This window comes from Oenanthe melanoleuca, chromosome 8, assembly GCF_029582105.1.
Source record: "Oenanthe melanoleuca isolate GR-GAL-2019-014 chromosome 8, OMel1.0, whole genome shotgun sequence".
Classification (NCBI taxonomy): domain Eukaryota; kingdom Metazoa; phylum Chordata; class Aves; order Passeriformes; family Muscicapidae; genus Oenanthe; species Oenanthe melanoleuca.
This window is the reverse complement of record NC_079342.1, coordinates 28,344,054-28,365,908: the sequence shown is the minus strand read 5'-3', so window position 1 is coordinate 28,365,908 and position 21,855 is coordinate 28,344,054. Positions and strand designations below refer to the sequence as shown.

General features: G+C 48.1%; 1 long non-coding RNA gene across 1 annotated transcript; it reads right to left on the bottom strand.

Annotated features, from left to right (window-relative positions):
* Window positions 1-1,368: 1,368 nt before the first annotated feature.
* On the bottom strand, window positions 1,369-21,460 carry LOC130256401 (uncharacterized). The gene is made up of 3 exons (XR_008841106.1): window positions 20,992-21,460; window positions 5,317-5,410; window positions 1,369-1,443 (listed from the first exon to the last, which is right to left on the bottom strand). It is a non-coding gene; the product is annotated as an uncharacterized LOC130256401 (long non-coding RNA).
* Between the last annotated feature and the right edge of the window lie 395 nt (window positions 21,461-21,855).

Here is a 21,855-nt window from a genome sequence, read left to right as displayed (position 1 = left end):
CCCTTGGACACTTAACAAGGATCAGCAGCCGGAAGCCCCTTACCACTGCCAAACCCGGCACCCAAGGACCTTCCATCTGTGTTCCAGCCTGCCTTTTGTACTGATTTGTTACATTTTCACCCTGATTGCACGCCTCAGGCAGGCGACAGTTGCTCTGTGCAGTACTTGGAGGAGGGGAGTTTTACAGCTTGGCTGCTGCCAACGCACAGATGTTACAGATGCTGGGTCACGGCAAGGTGCTAAAGGCCTTCAGAAATGTTGCAAAGCATTAATTATGTTCCTGCAGCTGTTCTTTAACCCTCATCCATGTCTCCTTTCTCCCATGGGCTGCCAGAAAGACAACTGTGAATGGGAAATCAAAGCAGGAGGTTTAGAAAAGAAGTAAGGCAGAGTCTTTAAAGGCTAAAATAAACAGCACACTGCAAAGACAGAGCTTTTTAAAATCTGTTTGTCCCTGCCATTTGCTTGGATATCTCCTCCTATTTCGGTGCAGTGCTGAACTCCAACAGCATCCAAGGCAAAATCCTGACATTTCACAGAGCACATCTCAGCTTGAAGGTTGACCCATGAGCTTGGGAATACTTTGCATCACAAGATTGGAGCAAGGAATGATTAGTGGCATGGGTTTAACCAACCCTCCCATTTGTGCAGATCTGCAGATGAGGGGTTTCCCTGGTTTTCCACAGGTTTATGTGAACCTCTTGAAGCAAGTCCAGAGGAAGGCCACAAAGATGCTCAAAGGGATGGAACACCTCTCCAGTGGAGATAGGCTGGGAGAGTTGGAGCTGTCCAGCCTGAAGAAAAGGCTCTAGGGAGACCTTAGAGCCCCTTCCCATGCTGAAAGAGGCTACAAGAGAGCTGGAAAAGGATTTGGACCAGATTCTGGAGCAACAGGAAGAGAAGGAATGGCTCTAAACTGAAAGAGAGGAGGTTAGATTAGATATTTGTAAAATGTTCTTCCCTGTGAGGGTGGTGAGGCCCTAGCACAGGTTGCCCAGAAAAGCTGTGGCTGCCCCATCCCTGGAAGTGCTCCAAGCCAGGTTGGACAGGACTCAGAGCAACTTGGTCTGGTGGGAGGTGTCCTTGCCCATGGCAAGGGGGTTGGAATGGGAAAATCTCTAAGGCCTCTTCCAATCCCAACCATTCTGTTATTCTGTAGTCAGAAAAACCCCATTTTGCCCCAGCTGGACCAGAGCTGTATTAGACCAGTGACTAAACTGACCTGTAGAACCCAAGCCTAGAGCTTCTCCCATCCCTGCTATGGAAGCTGGAGTTAGGCCAAGTGTCAAGACAGCATTCAAGCAGGCTTACCTGGAACAGCTCTGAGAGATATAGAAACCAGGTCTCCTGAACTTGTCTCTTGTGCTTCAGCCACCATGTGCCAGGGCTGGCAACACACCCTCTGGTGTCCCTGCACAGGCACTTCTCTGGGCAATGGAAGCCCTGGAAAACATGAAGCTACTTATGAGGAAGTAGATCCATGCCTACAGCACAGTGCCATTCAGAGCTGCCACTGCAGGAAAGCAGTTAAGGACGTCTGCACCCAGATTTGAGCCCTGCTTAACATCAGGACTAATGAGTATCTACACACCACCAGGGCAGCCATTCTGGTGCTAAAATTGCAGCCTGCCTGGGGTGGTATCTCCATACCCCACAAACCAGAGGTTCTCAAGGGGAGAGTTATCCTGCTTATCCTCAGACCAGCTGCAAAGTAAAGCTCCATCTCAAACATGGGCATTCACTAACATCTGCATGGGCTGGGCTGCATCCGTGCCACAGATCCATGGGTGGGCTAATAAAACCCACCAGGCTCCTAAAAAGCTTCTCCCTCCCTTATTCCCCGTGCTTTAAGCTGCAGTCAAACAGAGCATGACTCCTTTTAAGACTTGCAGATGTGTTTCTGAATCTGGCTGGGCAGCTTGTGCTGGTGAGAGGGAACAAGATTGTCTCTGGAATCCTTTGTGCTGCAGCTCTCTGTGCACAATAGGCTCCCGTGCACTCAGGGGCTGAATAACTTTTCACGCTAGAGATGAAGCAAGAGGAGAGAGAAAAAAATAATACAGGCACAATAGCAAACAAACAGGCAGAGAGTGAGGTGATGGAAAAGCAGGCAGGAATAGCAAGACTGTTGTGCCCAGATGCTCATTCCAAACAGCATCTCCCACATTCACAAAATCATACACTAATAAAGAATAAGATTTTGCCTGACATATCTTTGATGTCGCTTCAGGTGGGGATCATTAGGACTCAGCACACTGGCCAGAACTTGAACTTCTGCATAATGGCCCCAGACAGTGGCTGGTACCCTCATCTGCTGCTGGCACAAGTGTTCACTCCTCTGTATCACTTTGGAGTGATAACTAAAAAAACAAAACAAAAACCTCAATGTCCAGGCATTGAAAGGGGACCCACGATAGCATTAAGCACTGAACCCCAAGGTAATGTAACACCAGACTGGGCTATGCTGACAGCCACAGATGAAGGAGCTTCCTCCAGGTAGCTCAGGAGCCTCACCCCAGGTGCCCAAATAGGATACAATTCCTCCCACACCAAAGCAGTGAGTGATGGCTTTCTCCCCTTCCCTCTGGGTATGCAGCCATTTCAAGCAGGAATTGGAGATCAGCAGCATCACCCTAACAGTGCTTACCAACGCTGGGCTTGGGCTTGCCTTCCTTGGGCAGCTGCCCTAGAGCAGCCAAAGGTGGGCCAACATCAGATTCCCACCAGGATGTACCAACAGCCTAACAAAATCAGATTAAAGGCTTTGTAGGAGCAGTTTTTGTTTTAAGACATTTCTGGACACCCCCGTTCTGCCTAAATATCAGAAGACAATGTTTTTATCTGACTAATAGAGCTCCTCAAAGAATGTGCCCCCAGCTGGCTATTTTAGAACAATATTCAGCAGAGACTTTTGTTTCTGACACAATAATTTAACACCCCACTCTTGCTGAGTATTCTCACCCCAGGTATCAGAGTGGATCAGAAAGGCTGTGCTGGGGAAAACCATGGAATCATTAAGGTTGGAAAAGACCTCCAAGATCATCAAGTCCAACCACTGATGCAGCAACATAACTCACATCACCTGTGATCCTGGAGCAGAAACTCCTACCTGCCCAAAAGATCCCTCAGCAGGGACATGCAGAGAGGCAGCTTTTCCAGCAGCCTCTCCCAAACAGCAGGTTCCTCTTTCCAATTCTTTTTCCAGAATTCTTTATTTATTTTTCGATCTGCTTCCCTCCTCTCTGCCCCCCTGACTCTAAATTCATGTTATGTAAATTTTTGAGAGGGGCTGACATCTTCTGATGAAGATGATCCCATTGCTGTTATTGTCTGGCTGCCAGCTCCTGGGAAACAGGCAAGGCATGAGGGCGGTTGCTGTTTTTAACCAGAGGCCGTGTCTGACTCGAGCGTTAGGGGAGTTAATGAGCACTGTGCAAAGGGAGGGATGGCTGGCAGAAAGCAAACAGGGAAAGCTTTATTTTTACTTTTCATTATTTTTATAAGAAAAATAAGCCTGGGACCTTAAGGGAGGCATAAAGGGGATTTTTTTTTTAATTTTTTTTTTTTTTAATAGCAGAATTTGTGGCTGGAAGACTCTGCTGAGATGTCCTGTGCCTAAACAGTAGGGAGGTGGCTGTGTCTCCAGAGAGGTACCTTACTCTTCTAGATTTCAGCATCTGTGAGTGTATACACACACAGTACAGCTCTAGGAGAGAGTCCTCCGTGGCTCACCTCATCCATCCAACCCCATCCCACGTACAGGATGGATCTGTACAATTATCTTCTCTGGGGGGTCATAGTCTCCAGGCTGCCCCAAGGAGTCCAGGCAGGCTGGGAACTCCCTCTCCAGCTCTAAAACAGATTCAGTGGGCCACTCAGGGGGGGCTCAGCACCAAGCAAGTTGAAACCAAAGTCAGTAGTCTCTAGAAAAGATGGATGGGGCCAGCAAGCCTGACACTATTCCCCATAAAGCAACAGGGAAGAGGTTAAAAGTGAAGATTTATGGGCATATATCTCTGCCAGAACCACCAGGTGATCATGTGTACACATTTCTCTACTCTAAGACCTAATTTTCCACCATTTCCCTTGATTTGCTGTTTCTATTCTCCCATTTCCTTGATTTAAGGCCCAATTATTTCTTGTCTTCTTGCCAGTGAAACAAAATATTTCATAAGCACTCCTGCTGCCTCTTGCCACTCCCTCCCTCCTTTGGATGCTGGTTTCAATGCCTGACTCATGCTTCGTGTTCTCTAAAATTTAGAGTATTTTAGTGAACACCTAACAATGATTTTACCATTTTTCTTAGTGATACAAATGGCATTTGGCACCAACTAGCTTGCTGTTGGAATTTAAGTGAGTCTGTGGCTGCCACTGCTCTGACAAGTCTCGGCAAAGCAGTCCCTGGAGATTGTCACCTAGGCAAGATTTCATTATGTCCTTCACAAGGGATGAGCCACAGATCCTGAGCTGAGCTGGAGGTGACTCTGTGCTGGGATAGGGAGAAGGGCAGACAAGTAAAATCTGTAGTTTATCCAGGCCAGCCCCAGCCTTCCAAGGGAGAACTGGGAACTACCATCTCTACACGAGTCAAGGATCTGGTCCTCCTCCTTAAGGATACAGACAAACTCTGCCCTCATTAAAAGGAAAGAATAATGTCACTGGTGGGTCCTCAGTCTAAACTTCTAAGCATCATCAAACCTTCCAAGTGGTTCATCACAGACTGGCTTCTGTCAGTGCACTGAGCATCAGTCCTTCAAAACATTTCTAGGCAAACACCCTCCCCTCCCCTTGGAGCAATAGTTTTACAATAAATTTCCATTCCTCTTCCTCCTCTTTGCCCAGGCTTGCATTTCCATAACATCCTCCTACTAGCTTCCTCAGTCATAACCAAATCTGCCCTAACACAACATAACCATGAAAAAGACAATTAAAAGTGCTATTTCAATATTGCCAACCTTTTTCAAGGAGACAGATACATAATATTAGGTGAGATTAAGCACAGAGGTTCCTTAGGCCATGAGCCTAAGAGAGGGAAAAAGCTCAACATTGCTCTGAATCAAGCTGAACATGGACTCAAAATTGATTCTCCTGTATTCTCAACTCATGCAGGTCCCCAAGGTCTTCTTGGGGAAGAAGATCTGCTTCCATGACCATCAACTGCTTACCTCTACCTGCACAACATAATTCATTTAGCCTTAATTTTTTCCCAAAAAACTCCCAACCAAAACCAAACTTAAAAGCACAATTCGCTAGGCATGCAGCTTTTCCATTCAAACACCATTGAAAAAAATCTCAGATTTGAAAGTTGTAACTCACCAGCTGGCTCTAACTTGAGTGGCTTTCCAGAAGAGACATCTCCAGAGATTCTAGCCCTTCCAGTGGCTGGCTGGAAGCAACAAGGAGGAATCACCTTGAGAAGACGATCAGGAAAAAGGAATAGGATGAGTTGCTCTTTCCTAAATATTTTGAGCTATGCCTGTTCTCTTCAGCCACACAAACATATACCACAGAACATGGAGAAGTGTCCAAACCTGATCTCATGCTCAGATTTGGGGTCAACTGTGCAGGAGAGCTGGACACATGCTGAGAGATGCAGAGCTCTGTCAGAAATCAGCCCCTAAAACATTGCAGTGGGAAGTCCTAAGAAGGTCAAAACATTCACACATCCCAAAGCAGGCAGGATCTGGTCTTCACATCCACCATGGCTGCTGGCATCTCATTCACACATTTCATGGAGCCTGGAGGACAAGCTGAGGCCTGCAATGCTGTTTCCCTATACCAGACATGCTGCTCTGTTATGGGATTCAGCAACTTCACTCCAAAAAGCTCCACAAAATAACAAAGACCAACAAATGCCACCAGAGTGAGGAGTGTGGTCTTTGGTGACCCAAGAAAGGACTGAGGTTTGTCGGGAGGGGGCAGCTCTATCTGAACTTAAAAAGAAGAAAACTACACACAGCTAGAAATATCAAGTAGGAATGGAAAACATGAGGAAAAACTTGAAAGACTCTACAATTTTCCTGACAAGGCTATAATCTCTTCACAGCTGGGGTTACACAAGGCAAGACCTCCTCTATTTTGAGTATGACTTGAAAAAAGCTTCTGGGACCCCACCTGCCACTCTGTGGGGCATCACACCTGCTCTGGACTCCTTCTAAGGATCAGCCCAGTGAGGGCTTCTGAATTCCACTCACAGCTTGGGGAGGTTTGGGGATCAGCACCCTACAAGATCTCTAAAATCCAGAGGCTTCAGAGGATCCTAACCATGCTAACTTCATCCCTCCCTTGGTACAATCAGCTCTGCTAACTGTACAGGCCTGAGGGTTAGTAGATTATTGTCACTTTTAATTTATCATGTGGCTGTGGCTGGCTAGAAGCATCACCTCCAGAGGAAGCTGACTCACCCTAAGCACACTATTTTCTGAAGGGCCAGCCAATCCTGCCCACTAAACCACCTTCCCTTTAAGCTACCTGTCAGCCCAGCACAGGCTGGACAGCCCCCAAAAGCTGACACACCACAGTTCATATTCCTGGCAAGTACCATCACAGAGCTTAAATCCCCTGAAAAGTATTGGAAACAGTAAAAGCTGACCATTAGGGTAGTTTTATATGGAATAGATATCCTAGGTTGTAAAGTGTGTTCGGAAGGATCATTACACTCCCCCAGCTGCCTTTCCTCAGAGGAAAGAAGATAAATGTTCAGATGGATGTTCATAGCCCAGGGCAAGGGAAATACAACATCTACTGGAAGAGCAAGCAGAAGTACTGGAGAGCAGAGACATATGGAGACTCCACTCAGAGCCAGCGTGACCGGCTTCCCCAACATCCCATCAAACCCAAAGCACCCGTGGCCAGCTCACTCCAGGGCCTCTGTGCCACTCTCCCAGCATCCCAAGTGTGAGGTGTTACAGAATGAGGTGCTCATTAGAGAGCCCACCCCAATCCTGGACACCATAGCAGTGTCAGAGATGACCCAAGATAACAAGACTACAGCATGTGAGCAGTGCAGTGCCTCTGTGTGCTTACTCTGCTGCCCAGACAAATCCTCTGCCATTTGAATTGACCATTCCACAAGCACAGGGATGAACTATGTGGTCCTTGGGGAGCTCACCAAGCCAGTATTCCTATAGGAAATAAAACCTTGTACACCCAAATCTAAATATAGCTTTAAAAAATAAAAACAGCCTCTATCTGATCAAGAGAAAAGTGTTTGGAGGGTAAATTGAGACAGGAGCTCAGATTTATGGGGAGAGGTCTGAGCTGAATCCATCCCTTGAGCAGAAGTGTTAACTACAGAACCCTGAAGTCCAGATATAATTTCCTGTGCAGCCTGGCAAAATGCCAAAGGCCCTTTTAACCTCAGCTATTTCATGATTCTGCGGGATGCAGAATTAATGGTACTCTATTTTGACACTGGGAATAGGAGGGATATGGTTAGGGCCCCAGCAGATCTTCTATCCCTTGTCCCACCTCATCTGATTGAATCCAAACCTTTGCTAAAAAAGGGGTCCAGCCCTTTTCCCAAAAGGAGATGTTAAAAGACATTTACAGCCTTGGAAGAGCAGATGTCCACCAGAGATCAGTTTTTCCATTCATCCATGGGAAGGATCAGTTCAAAAGAACAGGGACAACACAAACCCTAAAATGCACAGGTCCTTACATGCCGAAACATTTCTCAGCCTTTTCTTTGCTAGATTGGGGCAGGGGGAAGACAGCAGGGAAGAGAGATGTAACTTGGTTTACTGGACGCTCCTAATCGAGCTCTAGTGCCTAGGATCAAAGATTAGTTGATTAAAATCCAATTTCAAAGCTTATTAACTTTTGAATGAGAAATGCTGCTATGGTGAGCTTACTTGGGCAGGCTATTTCTGGCTTGGCAGAAGTGGCTGGCAGGGAAAAACAGCTCTTTGCTTATCAGCACCCAGCTTAGACCCAGATGAGGCAATAGGATTTCACCTCCCCAGACCACTTTAAATCAAGACTAAATGAACAGGACTTCCCTCAAGCTGGATATTAAAACCATGCAGAGCCTTTGTGTTGCTTTGCTGTTACCCAAAATTCTCTTCCCTGCACAGTATTCTGGCCAGGCTGGCAAGTGACAGCTCTGACATGAAGTCTTGAGGTATCTTCAGCCCACATCCTCCTTGCCCCTACAGCAGCTGTGCCACCCTGACCAACTCTGTCCCACTACAAAAGGGGCAGAAAGCCCTGGCACTGCCAGCTGAGAAAGGCGAAAAGCCAAGCTGAGATGTGTGTGCCACAGGCTCTTATCCTGAGGGACATAAATCACAGCTCCTAACCTGAGATCATTTCAGGACACCCGAGTATATTTTAAAGCATGTAAGACACAGAATCACAGGATCATTTAGGTTGGAAAAGACCTCTTAAGATGTAGGGTGGAGCTGCATCCTGGAGTTTTAGGGTTGAACAAATTCCTTGTCCTAAGGACAAATGGGGGTTAAGCACTGCCTTTGAGGAGCCAGTTCACCTCATCCCCTCCTGTTTGAGCTGATCTTAACCCTCCTTGCAGAGTTTCCCAGTTTCTCTGCTCTTTCCCAAGAACAGCAACCACAAAGATGAGAACTGCAACACACAATTCCACAGCAAACTTTTTCAGGTGGTAAGGACCCATTTCTCTCTCAGGTACAGAGTTTTTCAGAACATCTCTCATCCAAGGAAACAGCACTGGGGGCCATCTGTGCCCAAACAATGGACTTCACCTCTTGTGCAGAAGGACTGAGTTTATCAGCCAAACGCAGTCATTGTCTAGGTCAGCTATGGACAGGGACTTACATATGTGTTGCAAAGGTGGCAGCTGAGAAGAAGCACCAAGGTCTAGGTCTGACTCTTGTCCTGCTCACAGTGAAACACATGATGTGTCCTCAAAAAGCACCAGAACAAGAGGACGTTACAATTCCTGCTATTGTATTTTAAAGAGGGAAAGCCGCAGGCAGTCTGGGTGACCAAGTTTGCTTTGAAGAGTGGTTGGTGACAGCTACATGACAAATACCTTGTCTCACTGGGAGGCACCTCAGTAGCTTCTTTCCTCCCTCCTGCTGTGCTCCAGGAAGCACAGACACACTGCCCGGAGCAGCATGGCTGAAGGAACTCTGCTTTCAGACACTTTCAGATCCAACTCCAAACAGCCATCAGATCAGTAAATGACTCAGCAAACACTGACTTCTCCCTGGTTCAATTAAATCTTATCTGAACCAAGGAAAAACAGCCTTGCAACCTGCCTCCGGTACACATGAAGTATGCAGAAGGTCTTCAAAAGGATTCCTGCTCCTGCAGATCAGGCACAGGCTTTCAGAAGAAGCAAATCAGTTATTTCCACACATCTTTTTGCAATGTTCAACCAGGTTCCTGTTACACATAGTGCCTTCTGGCGGAGGAAGCAGTATGGGCAGCACAAACCAGAGGCCTCCCCCATCCCTGGCAAACCCTGAGCATGTAATAATAGAGAGAAAAGGGTATAGCTGCAAACTTCACCTCTACATGGGCACAGCAGGGATCCAGTCTCTGAAACCAAGCCCACAGAAAACTTTGAACACAGAGAAAAAATGTTGGCATAGAAGTGTTGCAGTATAAGACGTCCCTGCTGGTGGTGAGGCCACTCTTGCCTTAGGGAAAGTGCATTGTGATTCTCCCCTAATCTGTAGAGAGGTCAGGATGGAAAGGCACTGAAGTTTCTACTATGAGTAAAAAGTTGTTTTTTAAACTACCTCTAGAAAAAGAGCCTTACTCTCCCTGTTATTCAGCCCATGCCACTGCACCAGCCCAAAGGGCTAAGGGTCCCCACACAGCCTGGGAAAGGGCCAAGAGGTCAGCATGGGATTAAGTGCCACCCTTGAGCTCTACCTTGTGCTCCCAAGAGCAGTAGCCTGCTCTCTCCTGCAAGCCTACCTTGTGTATTCCAGCAGCAAGCTACAACTGAGCTGTGAAACAACACTTAGAAGCAGAGGCAACACCCGATCAGCCAGGCGAACGCTGAGGAGAGGTGACAGTAACAAGGAAGGTTATGTTTAGCCTCACATCTGTGCTGTTTGGAAGCTCTCTTCACAGGGAAGGAAAAAATAGCTTAAGAATAAATCTTTTACTTGGAAAACATCCAGTCTGGGAATAAAAAACAAGAGTCTAAGAGAATGAGTAATTGGATAGAGAAAGATTGTGGAGCAGGTGAGGTCAGAGGATGCAAGGAGCACAAAGGAAGGACCACCAGCGCAGGAAGGATTTGTGGAAAGCAGCCATTCTCTGGACAGACAGGCATACTCCGACTGTCTCACCAGGATCATCTTTCAGAGGGGAAAGAACAGAGCCCTGTGCTGCCTCCACTTTGCACAGACCACACTCCTACCACAGGGACAATCAGCTCCGTTTTTCCCTGGTCTCTTCCATCCGAAATCTCAGTAGAAAGCCAGTTTGCCAGGCAGGAACTGGGAGCTACTGGTGGAGGAAGCCCAGTGTGGAAGACATGGAAAGTCACTGAATCTGGGTCCCAGTTTGGAGCCAGCCACTCCACAATATCCTAATGTCATGAAATCCACCTGCATCTCCTCTGAAATGCCCCAGTCCTTCCTTCTCTATCCTCACTCAGCCCCACCTTAATCACATCCTACTGTGGCAGCAAGTGCCAGCCCAGGAGTAGAAAGGCACACGCCGTTTGCTCAGAACCAGTTCAAGCACAATCATTGCATCACACATTCCCATCTAGTCTCCCAGTGCCCAGGAGCCTCCAGGAGCCAACATCATGGCAGCAACAGGATCCTTCTCTGCCTACCCCAGTCCCAAGAAGGCAGCACCATGCTTGGTTAAAATGCCAGAAAAATATCCAGGCCACACAATCCAGCCCAGACAAGCTTGCTAGGGATACTTCCCCATTACTGCTTCAGTGTGAGAGATCTGAGTCCCACTGCAATACATGTGGTTGCAAATCCAATTTCCTTTCCCAAAAAATGAGGCATGTTTGCACCTGCCTCAATCCCCCTGCACCTGGCATAAGGATGGAGAGACCAGCTGAGCAATGAGTGCAAAGCCCACATGGCATTAATCCTCCATGTTCATATCAGAAATCTAAATCTCTAATTTACTTCATCACGAAGTCACTTAAATGTAAGCATCACTCCTGGTCCTACTTCTGTATTTATTTTCTGGTTGCAGATATAATTGTTATACTAACAGTGCCTTAGTTGTGATTATAAATACCCAAACTCCCATGCCTATGCATGTGCAGGCACGCATCCACACACGTTCATTCTTCTACCTCTTGAGAAATGGGTCTGTTCCACTTTCTTCTGCTACTGATAAAATATTGATTAGGGAATTTGAAAATTTGAAATGATTTAGGAGTCCCTGGATGGGAAACGTAATGTACTGTGCCGGTCGCATTATGAGCCATCCATCACCTGTCAGCAAGCAGCAAGAAAGTGACAGAATCAATACAAACGTGTCTGAAGATGGGTTTAATTCATTTCCCTTCCCCCTCAGGCCACGGCTGGAGCATCCCAGCCGGAGGAGGAGGAAGTTCGGTAACACCAGTCCAACCTCAATCCACCTGAAGTGCAAGAGGGTTAACTTCTTCCTTGGCAGTCCAGCCACATCAGGGCCAAGATGGGTGACCTTGATCACATTCCCGGGGGAGCATGGGAAGGAGCAGACAGGAATTGCTAAATCAGATTCTGAGGGCTGCACTCAGCTGCCTTTGTGCCCCAAGATGCTCTGGGGTACCTGCAACATCCATGGGGGGAGGTCAGAGCACCTGCTGGCTCCTACTTGAAGCTGCTTTGATTGACTTGGGCAGGTTGTTATTTGTCCCTAAAGCCTGCCCATGAATGGTAATTCCAGCCTGTCCCAGCACATTTTATGCCATGAAACACTCCTATACTTTAGTCTGGCTTCAGAGGGATCAGACTGGCCAGAAGACAGTGTGAATCTCTCCTTGCTTCCCTACTTCCCTTCTGCATCACCCACCTTTGGACAGCATGGCCTGATCCAGCTCCTTGTTCCTCAAGCATTTGTTGTTCTTATTCTCATGAAGAGTTTTAAAATATTAAAAAAAAAAAAAAAAAATTGAAAAAAAGAAGGGGTGAGCACAATTCATCTGCGAGGTGATACATCATCCTCCCGCATTTTGCAGATGGATTCAATTGGCCTGTGATCCTATTTTGCAGATTCCCTTAGAGCACTGTAATTCATCCTGCAAGGCATTTCAAATGAGACTGGACAGAGCACCAGAGAAATGACAGGAGTTAGGTGCCCTGCTGTGCTCCCCAGGGGCAGAGAGGGTGCCCAGGCAGGCTATTGCTTATGTGTGATTAGAGCCAGTTATTCCAGGGCACACCACAGGAGGTGATGGCAACACCAGGGCAGTTCAAACAAGACCAGCAGAGTTCCCAAAAGCCGCCCCTTAACTCAAGCCAACCCACTACGTTAGGCAGCAGCACCAACCCTGGCACATAGTGTGGTACAAGGGATGTTCCACAGCACAAGACAGCTTCTGACCTGCCAGCTGTGGGTGGAAGACCCAACAGCCTGCTGGGTGGGAAGAGGAGGACCTCCAAACTTCCACCTTGACTGGCTCTTTGTCCCAACAGAAGCTTGACAGACAACCCTCTCTTGCTTCCGACATCTTTCAAGGCTTCGAGGAGGCAGCGCAGGCCAATGGATACAGAAGCAAGCACTCATCTTCTGGGCAGCATGTTTCTCCTCTGTTCTTTGACCAATGTAGCTTGCAGGTGTGACTTCTCAGACAAAACTTCCTCCTTTCTTTTAATTCCATTATTTAATAGACTTCAAAAAACCCTTAATGTGGGAGTCTCAACTACTACGACTGTGCAACTCACTCCAGGCACATCCCTTCTACCTCACCATCCCTAATAGACTCAATAAATGGTTTCCAAATCCAGCAGAAGTGCTCTATTTGCTGCCTAGTATACCATATAATCTTTTGCAGAGGTAGTATTGATCTTATTAAACCTGCAGCCATCAAGTCCTCAAATGTGTCTCAGCATTGCTTGCCTACAGCAAAGTACCTCTTCCAGCCCCACAGTGACATGCAGGTGACCCAGAGACAAGAGGATTAGTGCATTCCTGAGAACAATTTAATAGTCAGGAGAACCATGGCTTTAGGGTATTTAATCAGAAGCAATATCCCATCTCAAAAAGAAATGTCTGAGTCATTTTAACTGTAAGGGACAGAAATTAGGGGCTAATTCAGGCCACAACAGGTAGTGAATGCCGAGTCCAGAAGCAGCTCTGCTCATGGCTAATGGATTTTGCACAATGAGACTGGCTCAGGGCTCTCAGCTCATCGGTCCAGAATGCTCCCAAGATTCATTTGCAGCTACTTTGCCAAATTTTCCTCACCCATCCATAAAGGGAGAAACTCACGAGATTATTTGCACAGTCCTCTCTAAACAAGCAACCCTTCGACAGCACAAAAGCTGAGAGAGGAGAGGCTGTAGGAGGCTGGGCAGGGAAAGCAGCATTAAGATGCAAAGCACAGAGTTGAAGTTCTGAAAAAAACTGATATATATACACATCTGTATGTGCAGGTACATGAAGCTCACCTTTTTGAGGGAACACAGCACCACAGTGTGCTGGGAAGGCAGAGGGACAGAGCACAGTCTAACCAGATGTTTGCCTGACAGCATTAGCACTGGGTTATGTTCCCAGGCTGCCCTGGCAGTGACATCCAAGGAGAGGACAGATGGCAGCTCCACAGTGGAACATTAGGACTATGACTTGTGTCTTTCTTCTAGACAAGGCTCTGGTGCTGCCAGCTTACAGCAGGCACTGAAAGAAAGGGTGATAAGTGGCCAGTGTCTGGCCCAGAGGTGCTGGGGTGCCAAGCAGAGGGGAGAAGGAGGCATGGCTTCCACCCCTTTGACATTCGTGTTGACCCAGTTGTGTCAGCCCCACTCGTCAGCCCATCCGTCACCCTGCTGGCTCCTGACAGGGCCTCAGGACATGCAAAGGTGGCTACACATGTTGGACTATTTGTCTTCTCAGGTTCTTGGGAAAAGGGGGCTGACAGCCCTATTAGTTATCTCACAAAGCAGAGCCCTAACACATCCCCAGAGAGGACAAGGAATAACCCCAGGGAATAAGAGAATGTCAAAATCACATGGCTCCCAGTTTCCCAGGGAAAGGCAAAGCATCAGTACAGCCTGAGAAATTAAATCCTTGCAAGAAGTACATGGGGAAGAACCCTGGAAGCTGAAGCTTTCACTCATCACCTGTCATCTTTCCTTAATCAAGGGTAAGTTGCTTCTGTACCAGGCAGGGATCATCCCCATTTTCAACACTGGCCTTTTAAGCCTTGTCCTGGGATGTGCCCAGGCTAGGAAACCTAAACTACTTCTGCACCAAACCCAACTAATCCTGCAGTCTTCAAGAAGGCACATCATTGCTCTGGGAACCAGCTACCCACTCACACATATGAAGAGGAAGAAATACTGATCCAACAGCCCAAAGAAATCATCCAAACCTACATAATGCCCACAAATCCTGGAAGCAGCAGGTAGGGACCTGGATCTCTCTGTGCTGGAAGAAAACCAGGATATATACAACAGCTCATCAAGGTGCTGAAAGCACCAGGCACAGAGGTCAGTGTACTGTAAGTCCTCAGAACACATCAGTGGGATGTCATATCATTTTATTCCACAGAAGAACAGCTAAAGAAGTGCCCTGCTTCCCACATTGCCAAACCAACATTCCTCCAGCCAGTGCAAGTGTTTCCAGTGCACACATACACTTAGGCATCAAGGCAGCTCCTGATTTCCCTCATAAGTAGGTTTTTAGGAAGAGATCTCCACATGAGTGATTATAACCCAGCTTATCACTGTCACCCAAAGCTGCCCACTTGCCCTGCCAACACCTCCAGCAGAGCAAGATCCCAGTCAGCACCAGTTTCCAGGATCTTCCCCAGCCATTCAGGACACAGCCAGAAGGCAGAGACTGAGCCAAGGCTTTGTAAAATAGAGCATGTTGTAGGTGAGGAGGAGGGGAGACAGCTTTTTGAGCAAGTAATTTCAACTGCCTTGAGAAAACAGGTTGTTAAAATGATAGAAATAAATGGGTTGTTTGAGCAGCCCCAGAAACGCTTCCAGAGAAAGCTTCCTGGTAGGAACATTGATGGCAAATACTTATTAACTGATCCTCCATTATCAAAGAGAAGTGATATATATGTTTACAAATTTTGATACGTTTTTATTAATCCTACTTAACTGTTTGGTTCTCTAAACCTTTCCAGAACTGTCACCAAGCAACTCCCTAAACACAAATTCCACTTCTGCACGGGCAGGCATGGGCACCAGAGGAATCACTCAAGCATCTGCCTGTACCAAGGAACACAGTGTTAGACCCAAAAAGGCTCTTTTGATCCCAATCTCTCAAAAAAGGAGGCTCTCGCTTCAGAAGATGGGTGATAGGGTCACTCACCCACCTTTGTCCACTCGTAATCCACCAGCCAAGAGACTGTAGGTCCCTTCAACTCAGCCTCCTGTCTCCCACAGGAACTGGCCTTGATGCTAATGGCAAGAACTGAAGAGAAGGTGGAAGTGTTTTCCCAGGATGATTCTCCAGCTCCTAGCAGCCCAGCACTTAAAAACTCCCAAGCTGTAAATTGCTTCAGGGCTGTGTTTAGGCCCATCATCAAGAGTTATCTGCCATGAAATTGCCAAGTTCCTTTTTAAAGGTTCATGATATTTTTTGGCTGCCACAGTGTCCCAGGACAACATGTTTCCAAGGCTGAATTAGCTCCCACACCATAGCATGTAAAGCTGTTTGATTTAAACCTGAAGTCCATTATTTTACCCTGCAGGAAACAACAGTTACCTTCTAATCATCTTCTTGGGTGATTTTATCCATTTCTCAAGTCCTCCATGTTGATGCTTTTCCCAAGCTTGTGAGTCCTGACCTAGGCTACCCTCAGATGGAAGCTGTGACACCAAGTTATATAAAGCACAGCTCCTTGCTCTTGCCAACATATTCTCCAGCAGCAATGTCAAGAGTGAGCGATGCCCTGTGCTGGGACAAGTGTTCTCCTCTGGGGCTCCTCCCTGGAGCTGCTCTTCCAGTGGAGAATCTGAAGGTCTGCTTATTCTAAGCAGGCTAGAGGGAGGCACACAGGCAGAAAATAGGTGAGGAGGATCCCTGCCTCAGGTCACTGCTTCAACAAGAGACAAGATTTCCCTCTGAGAAAGCCAGAGGGATGCACAGACTATCACCTCCTGGCTACTTGGGCAGCAGTTTCTGTCCAAAGAAGAGTCATCATGCTGATGGCCAGATTCCTGCAGGCTTCCACAGCCTCCATCACCCTACTGGAAGAAGGGGATCCCGCCAGCCCTCCAGTAATCCTGCCTGAGGACTGCAATGTTCCAGCTAGAAACAGCCCTCTGAGCACACAAGAAGCCCAGTGATGCTGGTATGGTCTGCAAGCTCCACCTGCCACAGAGATAACAGCCAGTCCACCAACACGTTTTGTTTTCAGAAGCTGAAAACCCCAGTGTGCTGACAAGTCATGGATTCTTCATCATTAGCACCTTGCCTAAGAGCGCACGTAGCACGGCTGGGGTTTGCAGGAGAAAATGGGAAATATCCTCTCTCCACATATGGCTTTACAGAACACTTCATCACAACAGGAAACCCAGCAGGGCCCAAAGCAGAGACTCACAGATACAAACTGACAGGCACAGTACATCCCATGGCCTGCATTCCCAAGCAAACACCTCCTACCAGCTTAAGCACTAGAAAAGCAGTTACACCTTTCTATACACGTTGCCTTGGTGTTGCAATTTTCATACCACTAAAGACAGTGGGTTGCAGCAACCAGGTGTGTTTGGGCCTTCAGCATTGCTGCAGGGTTGCAAAATGGAACCAGACTCTTTGCCACAAAAGCTCAAATCACCTGTGGGCCAAACCTAGGCTTATGTCTCAGCCACACACCTTCCACAGATATCTTTGTCAGACAAGCCAGTTCATCAGTCCAAGAGTGCCACACCCTGCATAGTTCAATCCTAATCCAGCACCTGCAAACTCCACTGAGAGCTGGAACTGAGCATCTCTGTCACCAGCAGTCAAGCACACACAAAGCTTTGGGTTTGACTGCCCAGGCATTATTTCCCACACAGAGAGAATGCAGTGGAAGGACTTTTCAGACACACAGACCTCATCCCTCCCTTGCTGCAACTGTGTGGTCCCAGGGGCCTTAATTATCCAGCATCCTTCTTGCAGGGAGCTGCTCTCTGGGAACATTTGCATGTTCAACTCCTCTGGACAAGTTCTGAGGCAGACAGCTAATCCTCTCCCAGGTCTCAATGTCATATCAATTTTCCTGTTCGAAGTTGAGCTCTCTCCATCAGGGGTTTTAAACTAATGAGACGTACTGAGGCCTTCAACTCTGGGAATATCAAATGCAGTGGGATTCAATTTCGTTTGATTTTCCTGTGGTTTTCCCTTTGTAATTAACACCAGACAGCATGCAACTCCTCTTCATCCTTTACCACTGGATACCATCTCCACTCAAGAAAAACATGTCAGGAAAGGTGATGCTTCTACCCTATGCTGCCAAAAGCATAATATTTTTTTTGCTTCCTTCCCCCTAGTGTGAATATAATCCACATCCTCAAGGTACTATTCAGACCCTTAAATCTCCAAGAGCAGTGGCACAGATCCCTCAGGGTTCACAGCCTCTCCTATTTCTTACTCATACAGATTATGCTCCAGAAACACTGGTGCATGGGCACAAGCTCTGAAAGGGTTTAATTGGGTCAGTCTTCCCTAAAATCCTTAGGGGGCTGAGAATCTCCAATGTGCCCTAGCAAAGATGAGGAAGTATGAATCATAGAATCATTAAGGCTGGAAAAGACCTCTAAGACTATTGAGTCTAACTGTATCTGTTTTCATGTGCATCCTTTCCAAAGGCAGCCTCACAGTCTTTCTACTACAGCAGGTTTTCCACACTGCTAAAACACAACAGCTGGCACTGACCATTGGCTCGGAGACCACACAAGCCAATATCCACTTTCTAAAAAAACAAAACTTAAATGAGCTCAGTTGTGCCACATCTGGCAGGACCTGCAAGAAAGACAATGCTCCATTTGATCAGAGGAGTTTGGAACAGTCCCTCAGTGTAGCAAGGGGCTGCTGCAACGTGCAATGAGGGGCTGGTGCAAAAACCTGATCAGCAAGGGTCAGCTCCTACAGGCACTGTTTTATGAAGGTTTTGAGGGAGAATGGGTATCTTTTAGTGTCCATTACTAAAACCAGACATTGCCAACATCCTATGGCCTCAACCCAGCAGAAATTCCTGCAGAAGGGCTCTCCTGCAACCTGAGGCAGGAAAGGAAGATACTGCTCTAAGCAAAAGCAGGTCAGATCTGCATTATTCCAAGAGAAGCAGATCCTTCTCCACAGTTAGGACAAAGGTTACCAGCCATACACCTTGACTGCAGGAGCTACAATAAAGGTTCAGAACAAGACCTGGGGTTCTCTCTGCCCTTCAAGCACATATATTAAATATACACTTTTGAAAGGCACATCATACTGCGTGATATATTCAAAATTAGCAGGCAAAATACCTCATTGTTCAAAGAAAAAAAACTGTTTTGTTTACAAGAATTCAGTTGTCACCTTGACCTTTCTACATAGGATAGCAGAAGCTGCAAGGGACTCACCTGGATTAACTCACTCTGCAAATTTAAAATCATGCTCTTTCTTTGTATATCTATAACAGCCATATCCCATTTCTTACAGCCCAAAATGACCATTTGAAGAGATGTTGCATTGCATCTGCCCTCACCCCAGTTCCACCTTGGAGAATATTTATGTTCCATTAACTGGATCATTTGCCACCTGAAGCTGCAACCAACAAACTCTCCCATACCTGCAGCACTCTCATGTTTGAGGGATGAATCCCTCCCCTGTTAATGCTCACAGTGCTGTGTCCCTGCCTTGGAAAACACAGCCCAGCCTCTTGCTGCTGTGCTAGGAACCTGCAAGTTCCACGTGTCCAACAGCACCTTGGAGAAGAGTTCAGCAACATTTTATCATCGTTCCAACACAGAGCTCCCCACACTGCCTGGCAGCCCCAAATGAGCCTGCCACGCTGTGACAGCACCGGGACCACCGAGGTTTCATCAATATTCATGTCCCAGTGACACTCCAGAGAGCAATGGAAGCTCGTTTTCACCAGATCATTAAACAAAGGGAAATGAGTGACCTTGCAAGACCAGCTGTGTCACTGATGTCACCAGGAGCTGAAGGGACAGAGACAGGGTCACCACCTAGCACTTCTTTTAATAAATAACAGTTCTAAATGAGCACGGCCTTGCCATGCCCAGTGGAACCCACATGAGACTGGAAGCATCATACACAAATATGCCCAAACTGCAATGTCGGGCACGGCAGTGCCTCCTCTCAGCAACCCTGACCAGGGGGATGCTGTTGGAGAAAGCAGCATCCAGCAAAACAGGGCTGTAAATCTGAAATAAACTGCTGTTTCAGGCACAGTAAGCCCAGTGCAGAGAACACACACAACTCTCTCCAAGGGCAGTAGCATTCAGGAGCACTCCAGGGCTTCCGGGAATGCTGCATCCCAGCTCAGGGTGTTTAGCAGAGAGCTTCCCCAGGCTGCACTACAGCACTCCACATCCAGAGACTGGATTACAGACCCTAATTGCTGCCATCCATCACGTTAACAATTAGCATCAGGTTAATGCATTTCCACTGCTCTCAAGAGAGGATGAAGAAGGAAAAGGGAGTCTTAGTCCTAGTTTACCTTGAATTCACTGGCCACAAGAAAGCAACTCACAGGCAAACTTTCCCCATACCCAGGTTACCCAGGATATTCCCAGACTCTGAAAAAACCAAAGCCCCACAGAAAAAAATCAGCTCCTTCTGCCTTCCTAATCCAAGCAGACAGCTGTCCTACCTCTATGTTCCCTCATACAGAAAGTAGCAAATGGAAAATCACCTTTCACCCAAAACAAGACAACCTCAGGGGTGGAAGAGAACACAGACTCTCTTTTCCTAGTTCTTTAACTGATGTTGATACCCAGCTCAGGTACACAGTTAAGGTTGATTCAGCCTCTAAACTTTTCCATGACCTTTGATCTCCAAACGTCCAAAGGTGGTATCAAGAGTGCAACAGGCAAGCAAAGAACCTCCTGAACTCCACGTGCATGGCTGCACACTGAATCTAAGGGGATTTACAGCACACTCTACTTCAGAAAAGTTTTGCTATTTGACTCCTTCCAACCTCAGGGGGATGAAGTGTAGAGCCAGAAACCAAAAATCTGAGGAGCAAATCTAAAATCACAGGATTTATTTCTAAAATTATTTGTCAGATCTTCAACTTCCACAAGCAAGGAGTCCCCTGTACTTATTTTTCCTCTGAAAAAGATTGCCTGAGTAACAGGATAGACTATGTTCAGTCTTGGAAGAGCAGGATGTCCAAGACCTGAGGCATCAGATTTGCACACTCACACCCCTTTAAACCAACTCAAAGGACCCTAGGGCAGCAAAAAGCCTCTGCCAAGCCAAAAACCAAAATCCTGACATCTCCCCCACCCCCCATCAAAGAGCTGCCCAAAGCATCCTCCAGCTGGGACTGAGGGACATAAAGGTGTGTGGGTGCACAGCTGCAGTACACCAAGCTGTGAGGACACCCAGCAACATGGGGGTCCCTCCCCCTGCACCCACAGAAACATCCCAGATACAGGTCTCCATCCTCAGGAAACCCACTGGAATTGTGTGCTGCACTCAGCCTGATTCACCCCAGCACAGCATCTTGGGCTCGGCCAGTCACTTCCAGCTCTGTAGTCCTGGGAGCAAAGCAGCCCTGGAAGAGGGGACAGCCAGGTGACAGTACCTGTATCTGCCCACGCAGGTGCCCCAGGCTCACATCGGCCTCCATACCCTGATATTAAAAGCCAGCAGTCCCTGCACTGCGGGCCTGGGGGAGTTAAAGCCATGCACACATTCACCCACCACCGGCAGCCCTCACAGCACCCTGCTGGAGCTGTCGGGGCAGCCTGGGGGAGTTAAAACCATGCACACACTCAGGCACCGCCTCCAGCCCTCACAGCACCCTGCTGGAACTGCTGGGGCAGCCTGGACTCCCCCCACAGCCCGTCCCCAGGCCTGCTACCAACAGGGCTCGGACTCCATCTTGGATCAATGGGGCACGAACCCCACAGCCTGCCACGGGCGGCCACTACCACACATCCCTTCACCAGGGGACCCCCACCGCACGGCCCATCACAGGCAAGTGTTAACCCCACAGGCCTTCAGACAGACATCGAGACCCCACAGCCTGCCCCAGCCAGGTTTCGGCCCCACTGCCCAACACAGAGGTTGCCGGCCCCAGCTCCGACCGCAGCCCGTCAGGCGGCACGCCCGTCCCCCGCCATGAGCCTGCGCTTCCAGCTCCACACCGGGGCACGCCCCCAGTCTCCCTTCCGACCAATGGGCGGCCCTCAATCAGCATATATTGTAGTGCGTGCCGGGTAGTGCCGGTGCCTCACCCTGAGCGCGAAAAGCTACCCAAGTGAGGCTATATATAGAGGTAGCAGCGCTTTCCCAGGCGTCCGGGGGAAGCTCACTGCCGAGGCTACCCACGGGGTGCGCGTCACCCGCGCCCCGCCTCGGGGAAGGTCTGAGGGAAGGGCCGCCCGCGGCCCCAGCAGGGCCCCGCCCGCGACGGGCGGGTGAGCCACCAGCAAGGGGGGGCGCGGCGAGGGCCGGCCTGGGCAGGAGAAGCCGCGGCGGTTCCGCTCTGCGCGGAGCCCCCGGCGGATGCTCGTGGCCCCGCGGCGCTTTGAGACAGACTCACGGCCGGCGCGCTGAGTCCAA